The sequence below is a fragment of the Onychostruthus taczanowskii genome, unplaced genomic scaffold, assembly GCF_017590055.1.
Source record: "Onychostruthus taczanowskii isolate IOZ18803 unplaced genomic scaffold, ASM1759005v1 scaffold3, whole genome shotgun sequence".
Classification (NCBI taxonomy): Eukaryota; Metazoa; Chordata; class Aves; order Passeriformes; family Passeridae; genus Onychostruthus; species Onychostruthus taczanowskii.
Window position 1 is genome coordinate 24,622,713 of NW_024500349.1, and position 18,752 is coordinate 24,641,464.

An 18,752-nucleotide genomic window follows, 5' to 3' on the forward strand; every position below is an offset into this window, starting at 1 on the left:
GGAATTCTCCAAGGTGTGAGTCCTGTGGACTTCCAAATTTTTGGACACATTGGAATTTCTCTTTCCTTCTCTGGTGCCTCTTTTCCTGTATTGCTGCAGGAAACACCAGGAATTCCATCTTTTCCAGGAGATTTATCCACATTTTCCTGATTTTTTGCTGAGAAAAGCCAGTTCTGAGACCAGGAATTCTGCTCCACTTCCAAGCGGCTGCTGTTCTCTCCCTTCCTGGGAATTCCTGAGGAGTGGATTTATCAGGAGTGGCGTTTTCCAACTGTTTTGGGAATATTCCAGCAATTTTTGCCTCAAAATTTCCAGCTGGGGGGATTTAGCTCCAGGGATTTTTTGCGGGATAGCATGGAAAATCTTGGGATAATTAAAACTCAAGATATCCTGGAACTGTCTGCTCCATAGGGAGAATTCCCTCCAATCCTTTATCCCCAGGAAGGGGATTTATTTTCTATTTATTTGATAGAAATTTTCAGTTTTCCTGCTGTTTTTTCAACCCGGATTTATCAGTGCCAACTATTTCCCATTTTTCCCATTTTTCCTTTTCCCAATTTTCCTTTCCCTTCTCTCCCACCCTACTCAGTCTTGGTGGGAAACGAGCCTGGAAAAATGAAGGGAATTTTCTGCCTGAGTGAGGTCGCTCAGCTCCAAAAAGTCCCAAAATTCCATAGCACCTGAAAAGGCGGAAAACTTAAGGAGAGACATTGGGAATGATGTCCAGAAGCACGGGAATGTTTGGGAAGAGAATGATCCAGGGAAATGTGGAATTCCAGCTGTGGGAATCCTGCGCCTGGACACAGAGGAGCCATAAATCCCCATCCTTGGAATGGCACCAATGGAAAAGTGGGAATATGGATACAAAGATTGGATTTCTTCGGAATTTCAATCCTAATCCAAATTTTTGAAGGCCCAGTTTAATCAGGAATCATGACAATAAAAAAGATTTTTCCACTGGATTCAGGCTTTGCTCCCTGGGATCAGCCGGATCCATGGGAATTTTGGGAAGGGGTATTTATGCCTTAAAAACTTCAGGATGGGATCCAGCTGGGACTGGGGCAGGAAAACTTGGATTCCCTGTCCTGCAGTTGGAATCACGCTGGAAATTTGGGATGTGGCTCCATTTGGAGAGGGATTTATTCCCACTCCAAAGGTTTCCAGGAGGAAAATCCACTCCTTTTCTTTTCCATGGAATTCCTTCTCCCTCATCCAACTTCCATCCCTATCTTGTTAAAAATAATCAAAATCCAAAATAAAATATTCACTGGGATTGGGGAATCCTTTAAAATCCACCTCAATCCTTTTTTTTTTCCCAAGCAAATATTCCAAATCCTGTGGATCAGATCCGAAAGATTTGTGGGAATGTCTTAATGATTTCAAAAAAGGGATTTGCTGTAAAAAAAAAAAATATAATTATCTTTTGGGAATAATTTGGTTTAGAATTATCAGAATGGGGGTGAAATGCAGGGAATTCATTCCTAGGATTAGGGAATCCATCCTGGGATTTGGGGATCCATTTCTGGGATCAGGGAATCTGTTCCTAGAGTTTTCAGGGATCGTCCTGCCCACAAAACTCATCCCAATTCCTGAAGTGGAAACAGAGGGAAGAAATTCCCAGCCCTGATCCAATGTTTTCCCCATTCCAGTGGGATCTGGAAGTCAGGAAGTGAAAAATAGGTGGAAAATTCCAGCCCAGAGTAATTGCAGCACTTTGGGAGTTGCTTTTCCACCAGCAGATGGAGAAATTGCCTTGGAAAAGCCACAGCCACATGAAGGAATTTTTAGTGGAAAATTGGATTTATTGTCCCGTATTTGGGTGGAAATGGAATTCCAGAGGCCAAAAGTTGCATTTAATTCCCAGAAATCCAGGGAATAATGGCAGGATCGCTCACTTCCTTGGATTCAGGTGATGCTGGTCCTGCAGGAGGAAAAATCACCCAGTCAGGACCAGGAATAAATTCCAGGATCTCAACATATTCCAGAAATTCCCACTAGAGGGGATCTTGTCTGGGATATCAGATCGAGTTTTAAGGAATTTGGGCTTATTTGGGATGGGAAATTAAGCCTAGATTCGGGAAATCTTCCAGCTAAAGTTGCTCCTGGCGTTGATTTCTCCCGATTTTCTCCCTGGATTGGTTGTCCATGGAAAATAGAAGAGAAAATTGAGTGCTCCAGCATTTGTTAGACACATTCCCAGCCTGCCTAGAAGGGGATTGTGCTGTTCCCTCCGTCCTGCCCCAGTGCCCAGGAATGCGGAGCCCATGGAAACACCTGGAAAGGGGGAATGGTGCTGGCTCAGCCTCCGGCAGCGGGAGCAGTGACCTGAGTCCCGGGCTCTTGTGGGACATTTGTGGGACATTTGTGGGACATTGCCATCCTCTGTTAAGCAGCTCCTGGAAAATCCCCCTCGGGAATACCAGGAACCGCCTGACCCTGCTTGGAATGAAGCCAGGAAAGCAAATCCATGGAAAACACGTCCCCAGCAAGGTCCTGCTGCCGCCTCGGGGAACTTCCCAAGGGCAAAGTCAGGTTTGTGCCTTTTCCAAGGTAATCCCAAGGAAAAGGAATGAGGGGTGAGTGTGGATGGGCAGGAAAACCAACTCCACAGGATTTTGTGGAATTGTCACCTGAGCCGGATTTTGGTGTTGGGATCATGGATGTTTCCAGAGAAATCCTCGTTATCCCTCTCCGTACAATCTATGTGGAGAAATGAACATTTTGGTAATATTTCCCATCAGCCCAATTTTGGTGTTTGCCATGGGAAGAGAGGAATCTCTCCCTCAGTTCAGGAATTCTTCCCTTGATCCCATTAAGGGTCCTTCCCTCTTGGACTGCACCCAGGGAAGCAAATCCATGAAAAACACACCCCAGCAAGGTCCTGCTGTCACCTCTGGAAATTTCTGAAGGATAAAGTCAGAGGAGCTCCTGATTTGAGGTTTTTTCCAAGGAAAAGGAATGAGGGGTGATGAGCAAGAAAACAAATTGCACAGGGAATCTGCCACCTCAGCCAGATTTTGGGATCGTGGATGTCTCCAGAGAAATCCACATTATCCGTACAATTTATGTGGAGAAATGAACATTTTGGGAATATTTCCCATCAACCCAATTTCAATGTTTGCTGTGGGAAGAGAGGCATCTCTCCCTCGCTTCAGGAATTCTTCCCTTGATCCCATCAAAGATCCTGGAGAAAAGGAAGCTCAGGGGGGACCTTCTGGAATTTTTAGAGGAAGAGAGGGAATCTCTCCCTTTCTTCAGGAATTCTTCCCTTGATCCCATCAAAGATCCTGGAGAAAAGGAAGCTCAAGGGGAACCTTCTGGCTCTGACAGGAGGGGACAGCCAGGGGAAAATCTGGGATCTGCTCCCAGGGAACAGGGACAGGAGGAGAGGAAATGGCTCAGAGATTTGGGAATATTTCCCATCAACCCAATTTCAATGTTTGCTGTGGGAAGAGAGGCATCTCTCCCTCGCTTCAGGAATTCTTCCCTTGATCCCATCAAAGATCCTGGAGAAAAGGAAGCTCAAGGGGAACCTTCTGGCTCTGACAGGAGGGGACAGCCAGGGGAAAATTTGGGATCTGCTCCCAGGGAACAGGGACAGGAGGAGAGGGAATGGCCGGGAGATGTTCAGGTTGAACATCAGCAGGAATTTCCTCATGGAAAAGGTGGCCAAGGATTGGAGCTGCCCAGGGAGGTTTGGAATTCCCATGCCTGGAGGGTTTTATTCTCCTTGTGGCACGTGGGGTTTAAGGCATGGACTTGATGAGTTTAGAGGACTGAAACCAATCCATGATTCCATAAAAAAAAAAAAAAAAAAAAAAAAAAAAAAAAAAAAGCAGGAGAAGGGCTCTGAAGCCACCTGGCTTCCAGGAATGGAAGATGTAAAGTTCAGGTATTCCAGTATTTCCTGAACATCCGTGGAATGCACTGGGTTTTCCAAAGGGTCACCAGACGTTTCCATGTGGATGGATCCCATGGATCACAGAAGGGTCTGGGGAGGATGAGGGAGTGCTCAGGAAAAACCAGGAATGACAGGAGAATCCCAAATCTCTGAAGCTGAGGTGGATTTTTCAAAGCTTTTCTTTCTGCCAGCTGCGTGTGAATTTTATTGGAGGATTTATCCAAATCCCAATTTATTTTGGTTTTTTCGTTTGGGCAAAGTAAAACACTCTTCTTATTTATGGAACCTTCTGGATCGTGCTCCCATTTTCTATTGGAATAAGGAAGCCGAACCCCTCCCAAAGCTCTTTCCTTGCACTCAGATCAGTGTCAGCATCAGGAATGAGGTGTTTGGATTGAAATCCCAAAATCCTGGAATGCTTTGGGTTGGATCACCTCATTCCAACCCCCTCCATGGCCATGGACACCTTCCACCAGAATCAAAGGATCAGGGAGCCTTATCCAGGTTGGAACTACCCAAAATCAGGGAAGCATTGCAAGCAGAGTGGTTTGCATGACAACCATTCATCCTGGCTCCCACCATTCCTGTTTCCATTCCTGGTGTTTTTTCTTCCAGCTTCCTGCCCTTCTCTGTCCCAGTCTGGCACCTCAGGAAAGCCAAGGAAATGGATGTCGGAATCCGAAATGCAGGGAACTCCCAGAACTTTGGGCCTGTAAGCCAAAGCTTAGAATTAAACCCAGGATTTGATCCAAGACCTTGGAAAAGGCTCCCAAACTGAGGTGCTAGAAGTGAGAATGTGGATTTAGAGTTTAAAGCAGAGACATGTTAAGCTGAGTAAAGGAAAGTTTAGAGTTTTAGAGCTTAAGATAAATAAATAATAATTTATATTTCATTATTATAATTAACAATAATAAAAATTTATATTTAATTATTACAATCAATAATAATGTTTACAATCAATAATTTATATTTCATTATTACAATTAACATTAATAATAATTTATATTTCATTATTACAATTAATAATTTTACAGAGGTAAACAAGGAGTTTAGAAGGCAGCACTGTGGGTTTGTGTGCCATAACATGATTGGCTAAGAAAGCTCACACTGTAGCATGAGACAAAAGATTTAAGGATGTAATATTAATATTTAGGATATAATTAAGGATATCACATTTAAGGACAAAATATTTAAGGTCAAAGACATAAATATCCTCGTTGGCAGTGTTTTATTGGTCAATAAATCCTTTGAAGGTCTTTAACTGAGGGTCTTGTGGCCTTCTGAGCCGTGCAGTGAAGATGTGAGCTGAGCTCACCTTCCTGCCTGTGCAGAAGATAACAAAATAAACCACATCAACAAAAACAACTCAGAGGTCCCGTCTCCAACTCATCCCAAATTCTTTCCAAAATCCCCATAAGAGAGGCTCCCCCAGCACTGCTGGTCTTGGAGCTTTTCCCTTTTCCTTTCAGGATTTGTCACCAGGACCTTGGGATGTCACCGGGAACAGAGCAGGTTTAGCTTGGAGATCAAGAGAAATTAATCCCTGGGAGGGTGGGGAAGGGCTGGGATGGAATTCCCAGAGAAGCTGTGGCTGCCCCTGGATCCCTGGCAGTGTCCAAGGGCAGGCTGGACACCTGGAGTGGCCTGGGACAGTGGGAGGTGTCCCTGCCTGTGGGATGAGATGATCTTCAAGGTCCTTCCAAGCCAAAGCATTCCAGGATTTTGTCATTCCATTGTGTCCGGCTGGGGAACGTGCAGGGATCCGATTTTCTGGGATGAGGCTGGAATTAAAGCTCTCAGTGGGTGTGGGTGGAGTGGGATTCTGTGAGGGAGGGAAATCGCTCCGGAGCCGGGCACGGCCGGGCAGGAATTCCACCGGCATTGCCCATTCCCGGCTCTCCTTGCTGTGGGATCAGCTCCACTTTTCCAGCCCCCACAAAACATGGGATGAACAATCCCTTGGGAATAGTTTTCCTCTCTGTTTTCCCAGTGTCTGAGCTGCTGGAATTCCAGGCTGTGGTGTCACCGTGTCCACGGGGATGTGCCAGGCAGGAACTCCCGTTGGATTAATCCCTGTAATTACTTGAGGATCAGGTGCAAGGTCCTAAAGGCACGAGGCAGCACCTCCAGAAAATACTTTTGGGATTAGGGAATGGAATGGATTCTTCCCACTCAGCCCAGAGCAGGAAAACATTATGGGATTAAATCCTCCTGCTGAAAACCAAGGCCTGGGGGTGCCTTTTGTGCCTCTGTCCTCCGAGGAATATTTTGGGTGTTTGCCATAAAATCTGGGAATGGTTTGGGTCAGAAGGATCTTTGGGAAAGATCCAATTCCACCCCCCTGCCACGGGCTCCTTCCACTGGATGGCATCTAAGCTGGCCTAAATATTTAGGCTGGGCTTTAGTAGGCGCTGTTGCATCTGGGAATGCCGTGATGTCCCTTGTGAGAGAATTCCTTGGGTTCCAGGGGGACGCTGAAGTGGCGCGATGGACGCAACCACATTGGGGGTATTTGGGATTTGGGTTAATTCTGGGATCAGCTGCTGTAATGGGAAGGATATTTGGGATTTCAGGTAACTCTGGGATCAGCAGCTCTGACTGGGAGGATATTTGGGATTTGGGGTAACTCTGGGATCAGCAGTTTGTACAGGGGGGATATTTGGGATCTGGGGTGATTCTGGGATCAGCAGCTCTGCCTTGGGGAATATTTAGGTGGAAGATCTTTTCAGCTTCGCTGTCCCACCCCCACCTGGAGTTTCCAAAACTCCGCTTGGGCTTTGCCACGGCTTTTGGAGGCAACTCCAGCAGGGAATAAAGAAGACCTTGAGAGAAGACAGTGGCGTGATTATGCCCCAGCTAAATCCAGTTTTAATTCCCTCCAAGTACAGGTCCTAATTTGCAAATTGCCGCTCTGGGATAACGATCCCAAATCCCGCATGGAGCTCAAATAGAAACAAAACCCCGGGGATCAGGTGGGAGCTGATTAAAGGCAGCAAACCACAAAATTTTGCGCTTTTTTTCTTGCATTCATCACTTGAGCTGAACTCTGGGTTTGGTTTTGCCTTTCCAAAAAAAGAGGCTCCCACAGTGGCTGAGTTGAGTTTTTTATTTTTGTAAATTTTTTTTCCCTCTGCCTGGAAGGATCCTCGCCTCATTTTTGGGTGGTCAAATATAGTTTGAGCACCTTGGGTTGTTGGTTTTTTTTTTTGGTTTGTCTTTCAGAATAGCCCAAATCTCCCCCAGCGCTGTCTGGAATTTAATTGTGGGGTGCACATGGAACATTCTTCCTGGAAAAACGAGGAGGAGGTGGAGTAGTAAAAATGGTTAACCAGAAAAGCAAACAAAAGCCGCCAGAGCCGTTAATTAGGATTGAAAATAGAGTTCTGTGGGATATTCTGTGGGACTGTTCCTGGGAGGGGATCAGGGGCCTTCGGAGCTGGGGTTTGGGAAGGGAGGAACATCCAGGTGGGGGAGAAAAGAGCCAAGCTGCAGCCTGTAATTTTCCAAAATGAGAAAATTTGGAGCAGGGGCCGTGGGATTTGAGGTCAATTCCCAAGGAGATGGAGAGGCTGCATTAAGCTCAGCTCAGCACTTTCACCCGGCTTTTCTCCAGAAAGGAAATTTGGGAAAAAACTGAGATTCAGCTGTCCAAAAACCTTTGTTCTGCTTCCTTCACCCCAGCAATAATCCTGTCATTAATAAATCTCTTCTTTATTAGAGAATAATTACTTATAATTATTATTGGAATTATTATTAATTAGCTCTTCTTTATTTCCTCCTAGAAACTCCTGGATCAATGCTAAAATCCATGGTCTCAAAAATAACCTGGGAATGGACAATTTTCCTACAAACAAACAAAAAAATCACCCAAAATGAATGGAAAAATTCTGCCAAAAAAAAAGCTTTAATAAGATTTTGGGTGGATGTGGGGTTGTTGTTTTTTTTTTTCCCTGAATCAAATTTCTAGGAGGTTTTGACTGAGAGGTTGATAAGAAGTGATTGTGAATTGATAGGAAGTTATTAATTGTGAATTGATAAGACGTGATTGGGAATTGATAAAAGGTAATTTTGAGGTTGATAGGAGGTGATTGTGAGGTCGATAAGAAGTGATTGGGAATTGATAACTGGTCAATTGATAAGAGGGAACTGTGAGGTTGATGGAGGTGATTGTGAGGTCAATAAGAGGTGATTGGGAATTGATAAGTGCTAACTGAATTGATAAGAGGTAATTGTGTGCTTGATAAGAGGTGGTTGTGAGTTGATAAGAGGTTAATTGATAAGAGATGATTGTGAGGTTGATAAGAGGTGATTGTGGGGTTAATAAGAGGTTAATTGATAAGTGGTGATTGTGAATTGATAAGAAGTTAATTGATAAGTGGTGATTGTGCAGTTAAGAGGTGATTGTGGGGTTAAGAAGAGGTTAATTGATAAGAGGTGATTGTGCAGTTGATAAGAGGTGATTGTGCAGTTAACAAGAGGTGATTTGTAGGGTCAATAAGAGGTTAATTGATAAGAGGTAATTGTGCAGTTGATAAGAGGTGATTGTGTGGTTGATAAGAGGTGATTGTGGGGTCAATAAGAGGTTAATTGATAAGAGGTGATTGTGCAGTTGATAAGAGGTGATTGTGCAGTTGATAAGAGGTGATTTATCTGCTCTGCTGCCAGTCTGAAGGAGGAAGAGGAAGAGCTGAAGTGGGAGAAGCCGTGGGCCAAGCAGGGAGTGGATCTGGAGGTGGGACACACACGGGACAAAACGGCCGCTTATCCTGAGAGAAAGGATCCTGCCAACCCGGAAAAGGGAATTTTTGTGCCTTCAGCAGGATTTAGGGGCGGTAAATCTCTTTCCTGATGCCCTAAAAATCAGCTGTAACACCTCTCTTTCCTTGAGGACATTATTCCAGGCCCTGAAACGGAGCTGTGTTTTATGGAGCCGCAGATTCCCGATTTCCAGCTGTGGGGAGCTGGCACCAAGGGCAGGGATTTGGGGTCACTCTGCTTAAATATCATGGAATGGTTTGGAAGATAACTCAATCCCAATCCACTGTCTCAGGTTGTCCAACCTTGGACACTTCCAGGGATTCAGGGGCAGCCTAACTTCTCTGGAATTGGGAAGAGCAAAATGTCCGCCAGGAGCTTTAAAGGGGGAAGGAGAATGGACCTTTCCTTGCATTTCCCAGTGCAGACTCATCCCAGAAGTTGGGAGGTTAAACTTTATAGTTAGATTTGAGAAATTCATTTGTAAAGAATTCTCAAAACTTGATAGAAAGTTCATATAGTCTTGTACATTTGTATGTAAGCACTGAGACAAGGTGTGCTGGCCTAGGAAGGCCATGGAAAAGAGATGACATTGTTGAGAGAGAGATCGGATTAAAATAAATTTCAGCAAGTTTCAAAATACGGCCTTTCGAAAAAGACCAGATATTTTAGAGAATTAGAAATGTGAAAGACGCATTGTAGCAGGACCACAAAATAACAGGTGGGGTGAAATAATCGGTGATTGGTGTTAGAAGTGTCAGCAGCACTTCCTGGCAAAAGCTAATAGGCTGAAAAACATTTATAAGGTATTGCAACCAGGAAATGGCCTGGCTTCTGATGGATTGGCACTGAGTTTTACATCTCTTGTGTCTCACCCTTCATCGAGACTGCTAATGGAATAAAATCTTTTAAAACGTCTCTCAGTTGCTCCATCTCTGTAAAGGCTGGGAAAACCAACAGTCTGGGATGATCCTTGGATTCTTCCCACTCTCCTCACCGGGAGCCAGAGCTGTTTCCTTGGCATCCCCCTGCTTTTCCTTGCCCTGACATTCCATGTCTGCACCGCCGGAAAAGGCATTTAAATAAGTCCAACAATGGGATTAATCCAGCAGGAGCTGAAGATCCATTCTGAGGAAAATTCAAGTGGTTTTCCTCAGAGTTTCTTGGGAATACTCCATGTGCCAGCAGTCTGTGACTCCACTGGAATTTGTTTTGTGTTACCTGTGTGAAATAAGTGCTGCACAATCCTGGAATTCCAGAACTTGGGTTGGTGGGATCTGAAGGATGATCCCATTCCCACCCCTGCCATGGCAGGGACACCTCCCACTATCCCAGGGTGATCCCACCTGGCCTTGGGCACTGCGAGGGATCCAGGGGCAGCCACAGCTGCTCTGGGAATTCCACTTCAGGGCCTCCCCTGTTTTTTTCTTTCACATTTTGTAGCTTTGTTTCCTTTGATCTCCCTTCCATCTCCTTCGGCACAGACAATTCCCAATTTTCCCTTTGGCTTGCTCCTGCCTATCCCTGCTCCTTTGCCTCTTTTGGCCCCGTTCCACAAATCCTCCATCTGCTAGGATTTTTTTGGCTCTTCCCACTTGAGTAAAATCGGTGAATTTCATTCATGCCCGTGTTCAGTTCTCCGCCAGATGATGAATGAGGATGTTATCTCCCTCTGATCCGTGGGGATGTCCCACTGAACTGCTTCCCTGCCATGCCATGGAATATTAGGGATGATTCATTACCCCCACCTCTTTATCTGCAGCATTTTTGGCCTGGGCAGCTGCTCGGAGAGGGGCTGATTTTAATTTCTGTGGCAAGAACAAGTTCTTGGTACAGATCAGAGATTTTCTGCCTGCTGGAATAATTTTAATCCACTTATTCCATCATAAAAAGGATGGACTCCATGTGGATCTGAATTTAATCTATTTAAGCTCGTGTAAAGTTCATCAAAATTAAGTGAAAACAGCAGCTCAGCCTGGCTTCTGGCTGCAGAGAACAGCAGATGGAGGCTTAAATTAACACGGAATCATGGAATTGTTGAGGTTGGAAAAGACCTTTAGGATCGTCAAGTCCAAGCATTAATCCAGCACTGCTGAGGCCACCACTGAGGTTGGAAAAGACCTTTAGGATCGTCAAGTCCAAGCATTAATCCAGCACTGCCGAGGCCACCACTGAGTGTCCCCAAGTGCCACATCCACAAGGCTTTGAATCCCTCAGGAATTTAATCCAGCACTGCCGAGGCCACCACTGAGTGTCCCCAGGTGCCACATCCACAGGGCTTTAAATCCCTCAGGAATCCCTCAGGAATTGTCTTCAGCCCTGGACAAACTTTTTAGTGAAGGGAATTTTCCTTACATCCCATTTAAACCTCTCCTGGCACAAATTCCCTCTTTATTTTTCCCTGGGAGAAGAGGTTGACTCTGCTCAGCTCCCGGAGATTTCGGGAGATTCTTCCCAGATCTGAAAAATAAACCCAGTTCAAGGAGCCTCGGGAGCCAGGCCAGGGAAATCCAGGAATTTCTGTTTGGAAATCCAGAAATTCCATCCCATCATTGAGCAGTGGCTCTGCACCTGCCTCAGACAAACTAATCCATAACCCCCTTTTTCAGCTCTTCCCAAGTGATTAAATCCTGCTTTTCAAAAGGTGATGAAATGAAATCCAAGTGAATTTTTGTGTGTGGAGAGAATGGAAAAGAGAGGTGAGCAAAGAGATAAAATAAACTGCAGTTTGTGAGGGAAAGGGACATTAGGAATAGTATTTAATATTGTTTAAATATCCGCATTTCTTTGTTTTTAAGGGAAAACCATTTTCTGCTGCATATCCACAGTTTTCCTTTTCCTTCAGGTGCCTCCACATGGTGTCAGGGACTGAATTTACTTGCGCACCCTCTGATTTTATCGAGTTGAGCTGAATTATTTCCTACACTCAGTGAAAACTGCAAAATCCCTGGAGTGATCCTGAAGGGAGGCCTGCAAAAATTCCAGAGAAGAACTGTTTGTAAAAGCTTGGAGAGACAGGACTAGGGGGAATGGCTTCAGGAGAAGGAGAGCAGGGTTAGCTGGGATATTGGGAAGGAATAATTCCCTGGGAGAGTGCCTTGGGTTGGAAATGCAGGATGTGGCTGGGGCTGTGTGTTCTATTCCCACCTATCAGAGGTGGGGCAGTTCTCTCTGTTCATGGGGCAGTTTTCTTTATCTCTGCCACAGCCAATCCTCCCTCCAGGAGATCTCTGCTGTCCATGGCCACTGAGTGTCCCTGCAGGGCTGATCAAATTCCAGCATCCCATGGGGAGATGCTCCGCCCAGGGCAGGAGCCAAGCATTCCTACCTGGATACAATCTGAGCCTGGAACAGCACAGCAGCCTTTGCCCACTGCATTCCCAGAGGAGCAGCTTTCTCCTGCCCTGCATTCCCAGAGGAAGAGCAGGCCCATCTCCAGCAGCCCTGGAGCTGCAGAGGAAAACTCTAGCCTTGGTTGCATTTTCCGTTTCAAGAGAAGCTCCTGCCTTCCTCAGCAGACACCTGTCTGCTCAAACTGAGACAGGGAGCAGTGAGGGGCTGGATTGGATTTCCCAGAAAAACTGTGGCTGCCCCCAGATCCCTGGAAATGTCCAGGGCCAGGCTGGAGAGGGCTGGGAGCAGCCTGGGCTGGTGGAAGGTGCCCCTGCTGCTTCCCAAAGCCAGCAGGGATGGGATGATCCGCTGGGAGTTGTCCCTCATCCTTCATTTCATCGCATCCTTTGCCAGCTGGATTTCAAGGGCTGAGACTTCAAGCACGGAGCTGAAGCCGGAGCCAGGGAGTTGGGAATAAAAAGCTTCGTTTTGTGATCCCAGGCCAGTGGAAAAGACATCTGTGAATTTCGGGATGAATCAGATTCCTGCTGGAAGCCATTTCCAGGGAACGTGTTCCTGGTGTCTTTCTTTACACCAGTGAGAGCAGAGTCACTGCTGATGTCACTCTGCATCCAGGCCATCCCCGTTATCCTAATCCTAAAGTTAATCCAGGCTCTCAGCAGGGATGATTCCCAAATGTCATTGCAGCAAAAGGTCCGAAACCACCAGACAATTCCTTTGGAGGGCTGGGAGTGGATTTAGACTCAATAAACATCTGGATTTGGAATCAAATGGCATTTTTAGCTGGATTTCTCCTCAAAAAAGCAAGATTTTAGGGAAGAAGGCTCCATTCCCCAGCAGCCAAGGGGGGGATTTACAAGGCAGATGGGGATGCTTAAAATAAAGAATGAAAAATGATGGAAGTTCATTTTTCCTCTCTGTCAGTGTGAAAACATCCCCAGCCCTCCCCCTATCTCCATCTCCAGATGAACGAGTGCTCCACCCTCATTAAAACCTTCTGCACTAATTAAACACCATTTGTAGGAGTGTTAGAAGCTTTGGAAGAGACAAAAATAATCTCATCTTTATTAAATAATCAAGGATAGAAAAACTGGAATGGATCCAGAAGTTCTCCCTGCTGTCCCCCCTAAAATGAGTTTCTGGGTTTCATTAAAAAAAAAAAAAAAAAAAAAAAAAAGGATTTAAAATGTGGGGGGAAAATAAAATAGGTTTTTAAAAAAATATCTCTGGCTCTGAGTGGCCAAGGGTTTCTATTTTCAGTTCATAACCAATGGATTTTGGGAACTGAAATCCAGAATCTCCTCTGGCTTTGAACAAAACCACCCAAACTGAAACCAGCAAACCACTGTAGAAGTCTGGCTCTCCAAATGCACCTTTTTCTCCTCAAAAGTGGTTTGGGAGAAAATGCTTCATTTTACAACCACAAAATGCTGAGCTCCAAAAAAAACCCAGAGAAAATCTTCACTCCTGACTTCCCGACTTTGCTCCCATGAGAGCACCAGGACGGGTGGGAGAGGAGAGCTCTGGATTTTGGTGGGTTGCAAACCCAGGCTGTGGCTCCTCGTGAGGGAATCAGGGAATTTGAAGCCTGGTGGAATTTATTAGTCTGAGGGAATCGTCTAAAAACTCCTTTTTGTCCCAAATACCTGGGAGTTGATAAAATCTCTGTGACGATGCTGAGAGGGCCCCGTTTCCTTCCCTGAAAATGCCTGAAATTCAGCTAAAAACCCACTGCAGTGTGGCTCAGGAAACTCCAGGTGTTGAAAACCATTCCTGTGTCCAGCAGGGAATCATCCTGGTGTATCCCATCCCAAATCCTGCGTGTGGTGGAAGCCCTTCAGCTTTTCCCATTGATTAGAGGGATTAATGCTGGATTTTCCCAATTTAAAGTGGAGGTTTGCTAAAAAATCCCAAAGTAAAAAAATTCTCTGTCCCTTCCCCATTTCCTCACCACGAGCTAGTTCCACATCCCCATCCCTGAGGGCTCAGACCTTGGAAAATCCCGGGATTTTTGAGCCTCTTTAGTGCTGCTTTTCCCTCAGAAGACCCAAAACCGAGTTTAATCCGGACAAAAACCGAGTTTAATCTGGACAAAACTCACAGTTTGATCTCATCCCTCCTTCAGTTTCCAAAATTAAGGAAGAGATTTTAGGAATTACAGCAGTAGGAGGGTGTTGAATCCCTCATTTATTTGCCATTGGATCTTGCTGTGGGATGGCTTGGAATTCTCAGCCCTTTGGGAGGGAATCCAAAGGGTGGCTCCTCTGCCACCATCCGACCCGTATTCCCAAAAATCCCATGGGAACAAAAAGTTTCCAGTCTTGAGTAGGGAATTCTAAAGGGAAATTTGGTTGCTGCCTTCAACCACCTAAATCCCAGCTGAAAGCAGGAAAACCTCCTTTAAAAATGGGTAATTCCCTTTAAAAATGGAAAATTCCTTTTCAAAGTTGAAAATTCCCTTTAAAAATGGAGAAGTCCCTCCTAAAAATGGAGAATTGCATTTAAAATTTGAGAATTCCATTTGAAAAGGGAGAATTCCCTTAAGAATAGAAAATTTTATTTACAAGTGGAAACTTCCCTTTAAAAATGGATAATTCCTTTGAAAATTTGAAAATTCCCTTAAAAAATGAAAATTCCCTTTAAAAAAGCTGGCATGGAAACCTCCCCAATCCTTTGCTTTCCCTCAGCCCATGGAAATGCTCCAGCTGGATTTAAATTCCTTCCATCCCTGCAATCCTGGAACGGGTTGGGTTGACAGGGACCTTTAGGAGCACGTAACTCCAGCCTCCCTATCTCTTGACTTTTCCCAAGGATATTTTGGATATTGTAACTTCTTCCTGCTTTTGGACCCTCAGGCCCAAATCTCCAGCCTGGAAAAGGAAACCTGGGATTGCTGATAATAGTTGGAAAGAGCTGTGGATCCCCTCTCCCAGAACCCCTTTTCCCCCTCATTTTCCCTCATTTTCCCTCATTTTCCCATTAAATTCCCATCCCTCTCTGCTCCACGGCCTCCAATTTGCTGACGGTGCCTGATTTTTGTTTGCTTTGCTGTCTTAATTTCACCTCTGGCTGCCAAGCACAAACTGCACGAAGAAATAAATCCCAGATTTTCCCTTTCTCCCAGCGGGAAGCTCCATAAAGATTCCCTCATTAGCAGCCAGAGATGCTCTGGAACAGCTCCTTCCCCTCAGAGCTTTAGGGGCTCAAATCACTCACACAAATGAAAATATCTTCTTTTCCTGATTATTCCTCAGTAGGAAAGCGATTCCAGGCATGCCAATCCATGATAATCGCTCCCAGGGCTGCAGTTCCTGGTCATTGGAATGCAAAGCACTGCAAGGATCAGAGGATCCATCAAAAACCACTGGCATTATTCTGAAATTTTGTTGATTTTGTTAATTTTGTTCATTTTGTTGATAACGCAAGGAAAGGACAAATTTGCCTCAAAAAAAAAAAAAATGCAAAACACTGTAAGGATCAGCGGATCCATCAAAAACCACCTGGAAAATTCCTGGGCATTGGAATGCAAAGCACTGCAAGGATCAGAGGATCCATCAAAAACCACCGGCATCACTTCAGGGTTTTGTTTATTTTGTTAATTTTGTTAATTTTGTTGAAAGCAAGGAAATGCAAGGAAAGGACAAATCTGCCTCAGACTGCTCTGGTGGTGGGATTTGGTTGGACAGAGCTTGGAGCAACCTGGGATAGTGGGCGGTGTCCCTGCCCATGGGATGGGATCAGTTTTAAAGTCCTTTCCCACCCAAACCCTTCCAGGATTTTCTCCTCAGGTTTCATGGGGTCGTTCCGTGGTCTCCAGACTGGTGGAATTGGGCAGTGTGGAATAACAGCAGGGGGTGAATTTTTGGAATTCTGTGGAAGCACATAATGAAGCTCCATGATGGTGTCGATCCATCCTGCCCCTGTGCTCAGGTGAGGCCCCACCTGCAGAGCTGCCCCAGCCCTGGATCCAGCACGGGAAGGAGCTGGAGCTGCTGGAGAGAGCCCAGAGGAGGCACCAGGGAGACCCCAGGGATGGAGCAGCTCTGCTGGGAGCCAGGCTGGGAGAGCTGGGAATGTTCAGCTGGAGAGGAGAAGCTTTGGGATAAGCTCACTGTGCCCTTCCAGGACCTGAAGGAGCTGCAGGAGAGCTGGAGAGGGACTGGGGACAAGGCATGGAGGGACAGGACACAGGGAATGGCTTTGAGCTGCCAGAGGGCAGGGATGGATGGGATTTGGGAAGGAATTCCAGGCTGGGAATGAGGGGAGGAGCTGGGATGGAATTCCCAGAGAAGCTGTGGCTGCCCCTGGATCCCTGGAAGTGTCCAAGGCCAGGCTGGATGGGGTTTGGTGCAGCCTGGGATAGTGGGAGGTTTCCATGCCCATGGAATGGGATGGGATTTACGGTCCATTCAAATCCAAATCACTCTGGAATTCCATGATTTTTCAGTTCTCTGAAGATCTGGTCCACATCCACAAGAGTCTCAAGGCCATCCTTCATCCCAGGTCATCCTGAGAAGGAAAAGATTGGAGTAAAATGTAACAACATTTTTTGGACATTCAAATTCCTCCCCCCATTCCTCATTTTAAATTTGATTTATTTTCAGCTGCTTTTAATTAACACTCAAATCCTTCTGGCAGCTTTAGGTCCTTCCCTGGCCCTTCCAAGCACCCCCAAATTAAAGAATGCTGCCCCTGTACTTAATCCATTAAAAAACAGGAACACAGACCAGAGGGTTTGGATTCCCTTTTACAATTTTTTTTTTTCTAAAGCTGAGACATTCCTCATTTTATTATTTCCCCACATTTTCAAACCACCACAGAAAGAGCTCCCATTTGCAGGTCCCAAATTCTGGCTCTGAGTCCAGCTTGTAAAATATTCCCTGAGTTTTCAGACAGAACAGTACAGTAGAGTTATTTATAGGGATTTTTTTTCCTCCCTCTTCTCATTTAGGGAGAAAAAAAAAAAAAAGGGAAAAAAAAGGAGGGAAACAGGAAATGGAATTCCATGATTTTTCAGTTCTCTGAAGATCTGGTCCACATCCACAAGAGTCTCAAGGCCATCCTTCATCCCAGGTCATCCTGAGAAGGAAAAGATTGGAGTAAAATGTAACAACATTTTTTGGACATTCAAATTCCTCCCCCCATTCCTCATTTTAAATTTGATTTATTTTCAGCTGCTTTTAATTAACACTCAAATCCTTCTGGCAGCTTTAGGTCCTTCCCTGGCCCTTCCAAGCACCCCCAAATTAAAGAATGCTGCCCCTGTACTTAATCCATTAAAAAACAGGAACACAGACCAGAGGGTTTGGATTCCCTTTTTCAATTTTTTTTTTCTAAAGCTGAGACATTCCTCATTTTATTATTTCCCCACATTTTCAAACCACCACAGAAAGAGCTCCCATTTGCAGGTCCCAAATTCTGGCTCTGAATCCAGCTTGTAAAATATTCCCTGAGTTTTCAGACAGAACAGTACAGTAGAGTTATTTATAGGGATTTTTTTTCCTCCCTCTTCTCATTTAGGGAGAAAAAAAGGGGGGGGGGAAGGGGAAAAAAGGGGAAAAAAGGATTTTTTTTTGGTGTAAAAAGCATTTTGCAATAAGGAGATCTGGCAGCTCCTTCATGGATGGTTTTCCTTCAAAATCAGCACAATTCCTCTGCTTTCCACCGTGTGCGGATCCATCTGAAGGGAACACTCCATAAAAACATGTGGATTTCATTCATGTGGCTACGAGAACTTTGTTTGGCTTGGCAGCTTCCAGCCGAAAATGGACGTGTTGGATTTTCTCCAGGGCTTTCCAGAAGTGCTCCGGATGGATCAGGGTGGAAGGGCTGGAGGTTGTCCTTTGTGACCTTCCCTTGCTCCTGGTTGGTCTCGGGACAAAGCCAAGCCTACAGGCTGAGCCTAAAATCTGGATTTGCCAAAATTTAGTTGGATTTGCCAAGAATGACTCAACCTGTGCCACATACCCATGGGAAGGGAAGGGAGGGGAGTCGCTCCCAGGTGGGACATGGATTGTCCACCAGGATCCGGTGTGGTGGGACAAGAGGAGGTGACTTCAGGGTGTCCCCATGGTGAAACCTTTCCCAGTTTATTCCCACCTCATCCCGGGATTTGTGCTCCCTGTGCCAGCTGGGCTCCAGCCAATGCTGGATTGGAGCTCCTCGTGCTGCTGGTGAAGCTCAGGAGCTGCCAGTTGGCCACCAGTTCTCGGATTTTCCCAAATTTCGGTGCCTCTATCCGGGGATTTCATCATTGCCAGAGTTCAATGGGATTATCCCAATATATACATAACGGATTCCCACAGTGCCCTTCCCTGCTGGTTTAGGAACGAAGGAATAGCTTTGGAATGTGGTTCTAGCCATGGGATGAAGGAATTATTGAGGTTGGAAATACTTCCAAGGTCATCAAATAATTTAAAGTAGAAAAATCCTGAGCATTCCAATCCATTGATCCTTTGGAGCACTGAGCTCCCAGGAAAACTGACAGTGCAGGAATTATATCCAGAAGTTTATAGAACCTATGGCTCATTATATTGTATAGATTAGACATTGGATTATCATGGAATCCTGGAATGGTTTGGGATGGACGGGACCTTAAAGCCCATCCAGTGCCACCCCTGCCATGGCAGGGACACCTCCCACTATCCCAGGTTTCTCCAAGCCCCATCCAACCTGGTCTTGGACACTTCCAGGCATCCCCCATTTCTCTGGACGATGAAATCTGTACGTTTGTGTTGCACCT